We start from the raw sequence: 9,703 nt of genomic DNA, 5'->3' as shown, positions 1-9,703 counted from the left end.
TTAAATGAGATGTGAAGAAGCATTTGTCAGTGATCTAAATGGGACTATTAAACTGATGCTAGTAGATATGAAAATACTAATAAAATTTGTGACTTCATAAATAATTATTTACAGAATGACTCAGAGAAAGCAATAGCCCTTTCCAGACTTAAAAATTTATGAACTGATGACATTCTATTGATTGGAACATTTACCACACCTTCAATAGGTCTAATTAATGAAACTGTTCACTGAATTAAACATAGCACTTAGCAGGATGACACTATGCCCCAGTTCTCTGCAAACATCTCCACATTCAAACATTTTCATGCTCATGGAGTCATCTACTGAGGAGCCTACTGCTTGCCCTAGTGAAGTCAGAAACTGTTTCTCATTAACTTCAGGTATCTTATGCTTACCTACATACAAATATAAAGCTACTTATGAGATATGTAAACTCTAGGATCTGATACTTGATGAAACAATACTGTTAAAAATCAGACATAAAAGAATACTTGGTTCATTTCTCTTATCAGTTAACTTCAAATCATTACTATAGTGATGAAGATATGGACGGTTACTGCAACACACTGGAACCTGTGGCATAGACCTGGAAAAGAAATTTGTTATATTTTGCAAAAAACGTAACTTTGCATTTTAATACATTCAAATACAAAGATATAGATCCAGGAATAGGTAAAATGGCATGAACTTTTAAGCAGCTACATTATGGCAAGAAAGGCTAATAGGATTTTTGAACATGTTAAAAGAAAAGAAATGAGCAAAAGCAGAGAAGCAGTTCTTGCCCCTTGATGAGATCATTTTAGAATAATATGTTCCTGTCTACTACCTTTATTTTTTTTTTTTAAGATGATAAAAAAGAAGGACAGAAATTGAATAAGAAGAGCCATAAAGCTCAGGCCTAAGATAATGCCTTAAAGCAAGAAACTTGAGGTGCCAGATCATCTTGCTTTTTCAGAAAAAGGACTGAGAAGAGACTGGAAACTAAAACAGAAAAAGGCACAAAGAAAACCAGAAGGTGGACTCAGAAGGCAGAGAAATTCAACTTAAAAACTAGACATCATTGTTTTACAAAGATTAGTGGATTTTTCATCTCTCAGTGCCTTCAGGTGAAGATACCTTTCTAGAAAATGTTTAGGAAAATACGAGTCATTTTGCCAAACAGTTGTTAGAATGTAAGAGTAACTGTGTATTTGTTCAATACTTGAAATAAAGAGACTTTATGATTTACTATTCTGTTCTGTCCATCTGCAAAGGTAGAAAGGTCAGTGAAGCAAGGATTTTAGCTAAAGGAGATCAAAGTTTTCTGGCTCAATGAATCCTGTTGCCAGAAATTCACTGCCAACCAGGCATCTAACAAGCAATTTCAGAAGATCCACATCTTGAAAGAATGGAATTTGATCCTTGCCTAACTGTTCAATCCACAGATCCAAGAGCTTAAAGTTGTCATCCTGAAAGTCATATTGCTACATTTGTAGTACCCTCCTCATATTGCATGATCTTATGTCACATATACACTGCAATATTTTAATGCAACAGCCTCAAAAGGAGATGAGTTTACAGTCTTAGTTTTCTTGGGTTTGTGAGCTTCAGTCAGCACCAAAATGTTATTTATACTTTAGAGACACGTTAGACTACCAAGGACAGCAGCAAGTTTTGGGTTAGCAGCTGGATTTTCTACAGCAAGGCATCATATAAACATGGTATTCTAAATTCTGAATTTTGGGGTAATGAAATACTTCTAATTCTAAAATTGACTTAATTCTAAAAGCTACCAGCCTTGGGAAGCTGATATCCTATAGTAGTCCACAGAATACAACTGTGGCTAGCAATAGAAGTTCATGTTCATCTGCCAGTGTAGATTCCTACTTGAATCTTCCCTAGAAAGGGAGTGTTTCACTCTTCAGCTTACAACCTCATTTGTTCCCCAGGAACTTCCCTCAATCATCTCTCCTTTTCACCCTTCACATAAAAACAGCTTTCATGTGTTGACTGAAGCTATAATCTGTAGGTTACCAACACCACAGCCCATCCAGACTTCTCTAGCTACCAACTTCTCTGGAGGAATAGAAGTCCACTCCAAAACCCCACACTTCAAAGAACTTTGAACAATTTGAATTCAAGTTTAAAAACCAGTATGAAAATTCACTCCCATCCAGTGCCATTCAGCTGCTGAACTGGAAGTTTTAATCTAATGTGATTCTCCATGTTTGGTTATTACAATGGCTACATATCATGGAGTCAGTGACAAAGGAAGGCAGCTTTTGCTTTTTTTTTTTTTCATTTTCTGGCTAAAGTTAGAGCCCTTACATGACTTGAATCTAATAGCATTTGACTGAATAGGAAATCAGAAGTCAGACAGGAATTTTTCAGCCCTAGGAAAGATAAAAGTGAGTTACTGCTTTAATTGGCTGTTGAATTAGCTCATATGAATAATAGCTCACGGTCTTTTCAAGTTCTGTGGTTTAATAAGACTCCCTTTTACTTCTTTGTCTGAAGATTTACTGGAAAAGATTCATTCCTTTGGGACATAGTGATTACATTCAAACTCCAGATGTGAAAAAAGAAATAGCTATGCAAAGCAAAAAGCATAAATAGTACAGGCTGCTGGCAGCACTGTTTTTTTACCACCTTCTCCATGTGGCAAACACAAAGCTCTGTTTTAATTATGGTACAGGGCAAAAACTGAGGAGGCACTTCATGACATGGGACTGCACCATACAGGCCTTGAAGAGTTGCATATAAAAATAAAAACAAGAAAACACAAGAAGGGACAGAACAGATGTATGCCAGTCAGCAGAATCATCACCCATGTCACAGGGTTGGAACTCAGGTGGTACACAGGCTTTTGTAAGTTCAGAGCTGAACCAACAAACATGGGGAGAAATTTTATGTGATCCAAAAAAGTAGATTCCTATTGAGACCCATACCTACGGTACCTACAAGCAGATACTACCAAAAACCACTTTGTGCGTATCAATAATCAAAATGAAAGGTCAATACAAAAGGAAACAATTCCTTATTCTCTTTGAATTATTTTTGTTGTGAGTTAGTAAGCCAGTAGCTCCCTGCCTGCATGAACTCTTACTGTAATACCTTTTTCCTTGCAAACAGTAGCATTAAACATGTTTATCTAATCTCCAACCAGGCACAAGCCATTAATGCATTGCCACTCTCTTCCATGGCACCCATTAAATCTCTACCGAAGCACTATTTACCCTTAGTGTGCCCAACCGTACTACTCGGGGGCAGTGACTATGTGGCGCATAGTATGGAGCAAATTCCCACAAAAGACAAGAACCTCCAAAAAACTCCATCACCTTCTACTCTCAGCACAAAGCGCGCTTCTGAACCCTACACATTTAAAATAGGAGTATAGCTATTAAAGTACTCATCACAAACCTGAAACTCCGTACTAGACAAACGGACAACCCTGCCCTAGAGACAGAAAAAGGCACATGGGGCATCAGCACATTGTTTAATCCCTCTCTTGGAGGTGATAATAACGTCTTATATCTATGCATTTTGACACAGTCTTTAATCACTATTTTTGCACAGGACCACTGCTTCATTCACCAAACAGCTAATCAATATTTTGCTTTCACCTCATAACTCACTGTGTGGCCCATGCTTTGTTTACTGCCCATTATTCAATTGTGTTATGATGGCAGAATTATTAATTTCCTCCAGGGCTTCTCAATGGTGCTCATCACTTCAATATCTGAGTGCTGCACAAATGCAAATTAATTTAGCTTCGCAAAAATCCACAGTGGCAAAGAAAAGGTACTACTGCTGTCTAAAATGTAGGGCGTGGAGGCACAGAAAAATTAAAGGCAGAGGTATTCACTGATTTTAGATGTCCTGTCTGAGGCATCATAGATGTAATTTTAAAGTATTTAACAATATCTCAAGCACAGAGGTTGCAGCATCAGTCACAGGTGTGACTGCTGAGCAAATTGGATTTAGGACCATAAATAAAGGTGGTCATTAAAAATTAGATAATTAGAAGCTATTAGACTATTAGAGGTTCCACATACAGAGATCACAGAACTGGTTTAAGTGGCTATATTAGCACTAGATAGGAAAAGTCCAGTGCAAAAGTGCATGATTCCAGTCACGTGATCTTCCTTTACCCTCCCTTGCTTCATTCATTAATGACTTCCCAATTCAAGCAATAAATGAGGCAGGAGTCACGTGGGCATCACTCGTCTCTCCTGCATGGCCCTCGTACATCCCTAGAGCAGGTCCATCCTGCACGATGCTCAAGCCAGAAATCCTGCATAAAAACAGTCTGTGATCACACATGTATCATAAGGGGACCAAATTAAGGTTGCCAAGCAACCACCTCCCCACATTATGCCACAAATCCTTGTCCTTCATCTCTTCAGCAAACAAATGCCAGGCCCCATCTCACAACCCTACTCTTTCCCTAGTCTGCTTCTGCAACCCTAATTACCCGTGCTCCCAAAGGCTTCTCCATTGCAGTTTCTTTGTCCAGACAGTACCAGCTTTCCCTCATTATTCCAGTTGTTATTCTGTCTTTGTGTTCTTCATAATTAGCATTTAATCCACCCCATTTCCTATTTCCCTGACCAGCTCTCAGTCCCAAAAGATGAGACAGACACTGTTAAAAAAATAAAGCATGCTCAGTGAAGAGAGAAACTTCAGAGATTTTAGCTGTTAAGATTTTAGCAAGTGTCTCCAAAAGCAGTACGAAGCACAGTTTTTTCTAAAGCATTAAAATGTTGCCAAGTTTAAGCGGATTTTTACAGTGAAAAGACAGTCCATTTCTCTGCTACCAAAACAATTGCCTGCCGGATTTCAATTATCTATTGCAGAATGGGTCATGCTACCGCATTTCCAAGAAAAGAGCACCAGAATGAGTAAAACATTGTCATATTGCATAAAATTTATCCTCAAAACCAGCTAAGAGATCTCAGCTGACTTTTTTCAAACACAAACAATAATCAATCTGCATGCAACAGTGAAAATGTCAGATGAAGATAATGAAGTCTGGCAAAGCTGTGAGCAAAAACACTTGTTAAATGAAATTTCCTGTAAACTTTTTAATGGGCTAAGAGCAAGACCAGAAATAAAAAAGTTCTTCTACACTTCATTCTCAAAGTGGTTTTCTGCTGCTGCTTCCCTGTAAGTGTGAATGTCACCCAAATGCAACTAATATCTTCAAAGTCTGTTTTATCTATCCTCAGAGTATTTTTACTTTATCATCATCTGTTGTCTTTACTGTGATAAATCACTGAGTATATCAAAATAAATTTTAGTTGCAAAAAGAATAGATGTGCCCAATATCAAGAACTGGATCCTTGTCTGAGAGCCAGCAATAACATAACACTTATTGTCCTAAAACACACGTATCTATGGATATGCCTGACTACATAGAGAAAAATGGTCTAGAATATACTTGGAGCATCACATGGTCTGTTGGTCTTCTCCAAGGGGTGTGAGACAAAAGCCATGACGAAACAGCTGATAACCAGCCAACAGTCACAGGAAATTTAGTCAATCCAAAGACAAGCAAAAACAGCAAAAGAAAGTTTTGATAGTCATGTACTCTCTCACTGCAAACAGTAAGGGAAACAGAGCAAAGTGAAATAGGCACTTTGCAGCATAATTTTGTTGTTGATTTCCTGCTACACAAGGCATTTTGCTGTTCAGAAAACTATAGTCAGGAAACCAAATCAGAAAAGTGCCAGTATATGCCCCATTTCAATAGGACACTTGGAGGACACTTTCAAATTGGCCTACTAGTCTTGGAAAGACTTGTGATTTAGATCTGCTGAGTATTGGCACTTTTGTTTTTCTAGGAAAATTTCATTGTGACCTTATGAGGTGCAGTGGAAGGTGTTGTCCCCCATCAGCCTAATCTTAACTCCTTCTGCATCATCTACTTGTCTCCTCCCATTTTAAAAGCGGAATCGGATCTGGTATTCTTCCCTCTGTTACTTTTTACTTTAAAAAGTGAAGACCCCTATGATTCTAGGACTACAAGTGTACTTAGTATCCCACATATAGATAAACATAATAGGTCTTGGTAGGACACACGCTTAAAATAAGCAAAAGAAGATGCCTCTTTACATAGCAAGGAGCCACCCCATGGAAACAACTGCCATGGGACATTGTGCACATTGTAGAAGAAAGAAAGATCCATCAAGGGTTACTGAGCAGGAAAACTGTATCAGGCTCAGGCATCTCCCGAGAGCAGTCAGTGGCTGGAATGATCCCTGGGGGAATACGGCAGGCGCTTCTCCTACTCTCAGCCTTCCCCCAGCATTTGCCTACAGCCAGTGATAACAGGGAGAGACTGGACTACCAGAGGGTTACTAAATGTGTAGAGACCACAGGAAAGCCTCAAACTGCATATATTGTGAGAACAATAGGAGCTCTGTCGTACATGCTTGCCGTCTGCTGATACTCCTAGGCCTGCGTTTATGGCTGCTCTTCCTACACGGTTTCCTATTTCAGAGACAGGTGTCAGCTCTTGTCTAAAAAAAAGAGAGAAAAAAAAAAACCAACCCCAAACCCTAAGACTTTACCTGTGAATAGTGAACTAAAGAGGAAAGAAATTAGGGAAAACAACCGCAAAGGAATATGGAACTGGAAACAAGAAGGCAGGGGAGAGTCAAAGGATTACAAATGTAGAAAACAGGGATTCACAGGGGAACATCAAGCTGAGCATCCCTAACAGCACTTCTGTCGGCACTCTGAACATACGCAAGGATACGGGGAGGCTGCCCAGGGGTGGCCTACCCGGAGATGGATGGGTCAGGAGGAGCGAACCAAAATAGTCCCACAGGCCCTGGCAGTCCCCTTCAAGTTGCCTCCTCTAAGAGCTGCTGATGACAGGTTCACCCAAAGCAAGAACGTCACTGACTATAAAATCCCGTTATCTGGTGGGGCCTTGGAATGGGAAGATATAGAATTTACAGGCTACTGGATAGATGGCCCCTTGGTCTGATCCCATGCAACAGTTCTCATGGTCTCATGAACAAGGGTGTTTCCCACAAGGCCTATGGTGGTTTATGTATATGCAGCACAGGACGGAGTCTAGACGCAAGCAAGTCACTCCCATCATGCGGCCTTGCACAGTTCTAGCTCATGTCTCATGGACAAGGGTGTTGAGGGAGAACCCACTATGTACAATCCCCCCGTTAGCATTACGCCATTGCTTACAGATTTCTAGGAAAAGAAATATCTGCAAATACCATAATACCATTATTCAGGTTCCCCATGGTGATCCTGAATGCTGCTGAAAGGTACACCATGTGCAGCCGTGCAAGTATAAAAGCTTGCACGAAACCAGGCGAGCACTAAAGCTGCACTATTCCAACATGTATGTGGAATGAGCCGCAACTGAAAACACTAATGGTGACATTGTTTGCAGCTGGCTTATCAAGCCACTATATCAAGCTTTAACAAGATGATTTTCAGATAGGCTATGCCCAGCAAAATAGCACAATTTCAGAAGTGGAGAAATGCTAATAGAAATGTAACAGCACATTACTGCTTTGTAACTCAAATGTTACATAGGAAAATGAAAGGGTAAGAAAAATATAATTCAGGAAGAAAATGGTCACCGTGCTTCAGATATAAGACACAGTTATGCATATGTATCAGTGCTCTTTCTTTCTCCCTATGCTTTCAGTCACAGCTAATCTTTTAATCTGCTTGGTATATTTATGGAGTTCTGCAGAAAATTTCAGAAGTTAGTTACAAAAAACATTACAAAAATTACAAAATCACACATGCATATGTTTGTAGTCTTCTGTCTCTAAATTTCACATTAACGTATGCAGGGTTTAGTTGCTTACTGAAACACAAACTATGCTAACGACTTCTAACCTATACTTAACCTGCTGTGAAGAATAAGGCTAGACAAAAGATTCTTTCACCCATATTAGGAAAACATTCTGGCAAACATTCCTGCAAGAAAATCTTTATTGTACCCATGCTTTCAAGGGCACAGAGGACTGTGTCAAGGTTCTGGTTTAGGAGAACAGAATGAAAATAAAATATCAAATAGTGCTTACCAAGGGAGTACCATCCATCTTGTTATGTATGTAGGGAGAATCTGGTGGAAAAAATAGCACGTGAGTATATAATTAATAACTGTATCATGATATATATGCATAGGAAGGGTAATTAAGGTTGCACAGGCACCATTCTTCTCTGACTTTTGAGGGCTTCATCATACAGTCTGAATAGTATCTTTTACCATAGGTTTTGGTGAGGGGTTGGAAGCAACAGGGATGAAAACAAGCCGATCATGAACTAATTACTAATTAATTTTCTAAAATTGCATAGACACAAAGAGAAATTGCTCCAGGAGGCCTAAAGAAGAAGTAGGAGTGTCCAAAGAAAAAAAAAAAAATCAGCTGCTCTAAATAAGGTCCATTACATTTCCTAATGACAAAGGCTGAGTGCAAACAAGTCTCCCAAAATTCAGTATGAAAAAGCTGAATTTCTCAAGTTATTTAAGAAAGCAAAACAAGGCTGCAGAGTCTCCCAGCCTATGCGGCAGAGACACAAAGCACAGGCAGAGAGTAAGAGATTCATGACCTACTCCCATCTCTGCCATTTGTATTATTTCAGTGGCAATGTAGTTCATTTAGCTAGCAACAATAGTCTTCAAAGTGCTGCGTGAACATTTATCTTTCCAGTATCACCAACTTCCCTTCTCTGCAAGGGGGCAAAAAGTAAGATTCTTTCAAACAAACGGAGAAGAGAGCAAATGGGGAAAGAAAAACCAAAAGCTTTTCAATGACCTGGCCAAGGCCACAGAAGTGCCCAGCAAAAAAGCGGGATGAAAGCCCCAGTTATATCCCACTGCTGTTCAGAAGCCGTTAAGGAGTGCTTTGCTCAGCAGAACATCCTTACAGCCCGTACATCCACAGACCTGGAAGTAGGCTGGGCTGCAGATGCATTTTAATGTCATTCAAGAGAAGGCCCGGCCTGTGAAAGAAAACAAGTGCTAGCCTTGCTAGGACGTGCTGGAGCTTAATTCACGCTCCTCTCAAATTTACGTGAAACACAACGTTAAAGGGCGGCAGTGGCTCAGAAGTGATGTATGGAGTGTCTAATAACTGCTCCCGTATATGCCAAGGCTCTGACGTGACAGTGACGGCCATGCAATTTCTCGCACCGCTTTCTCGGCAACCCCCTCCCCAGGAGCCCGGTACCCGCTTCTCGGGGGCGAGCCGAGCTGCGTGTCCCGTCGTCCGTCCTCCCCCCCGCCCCCGGCCCGACAACCCGCGGCAGCACCGCGCCGGCTCCCTCGGGAGGGGCTGCGGAGCCTCCCGGCCCCGGCCCGGGGCACCCGGGGGCCGGGCAGAGGAGCCGCCCCCGCACCGCCGGGCGGCAACGGCCAAGGGAGCGGGGAAGTGCCGGCGGCACGGCGGCGGCTACGGGAAAGCCGAACGCGGGCTCCCGCCTTGCCAGGGGCTGCGGGAACCCACCGCCGACGGGAACCCTCCCGCTCCGCCTGCCGCCCTTTGCTCCTGGTTTAGCAGAGGAAAAACGGAATCAAATGAGAAAGATGCCAGGGCGGGTTTGCTGCCGGCTGGGCGTGCCGGCTGCCGCGGCGGGGGGGGGGAGCCGGGCCGAGCCGAGCCAAGATGCATCAGGGCAGCGCGGTCCTGGTGTCGCCCCCGCCCCCGGGCGGCTGAGCCCCGCAGAGCCAAGCCGA

The sequence above is a fragment of the Haliaeetus leucocephalus genome, unplaced genomic scaffold (assembly GCF_000737465.1).
Source record: "Haliaeetus leucocephalus isolate CR32 unplaced genomic scaffold, Haliaeetus_leucocephalus-4.0 Scaffold506, whole genome shotgun sequence".
In the NCBI taxonomy this organism is placed as follows: domain Eukaryota; kingdom Metazoa; phylum Chordata; class Aves; order Accipitriformes; family Accipitridae; genus Haliaeetus; species Haliaeetus leucocephalus.
The sequence above is the reverse complement of the archived record's forward strand: the minus strand, read 5'-3'. Positions refer to the sequence as shown.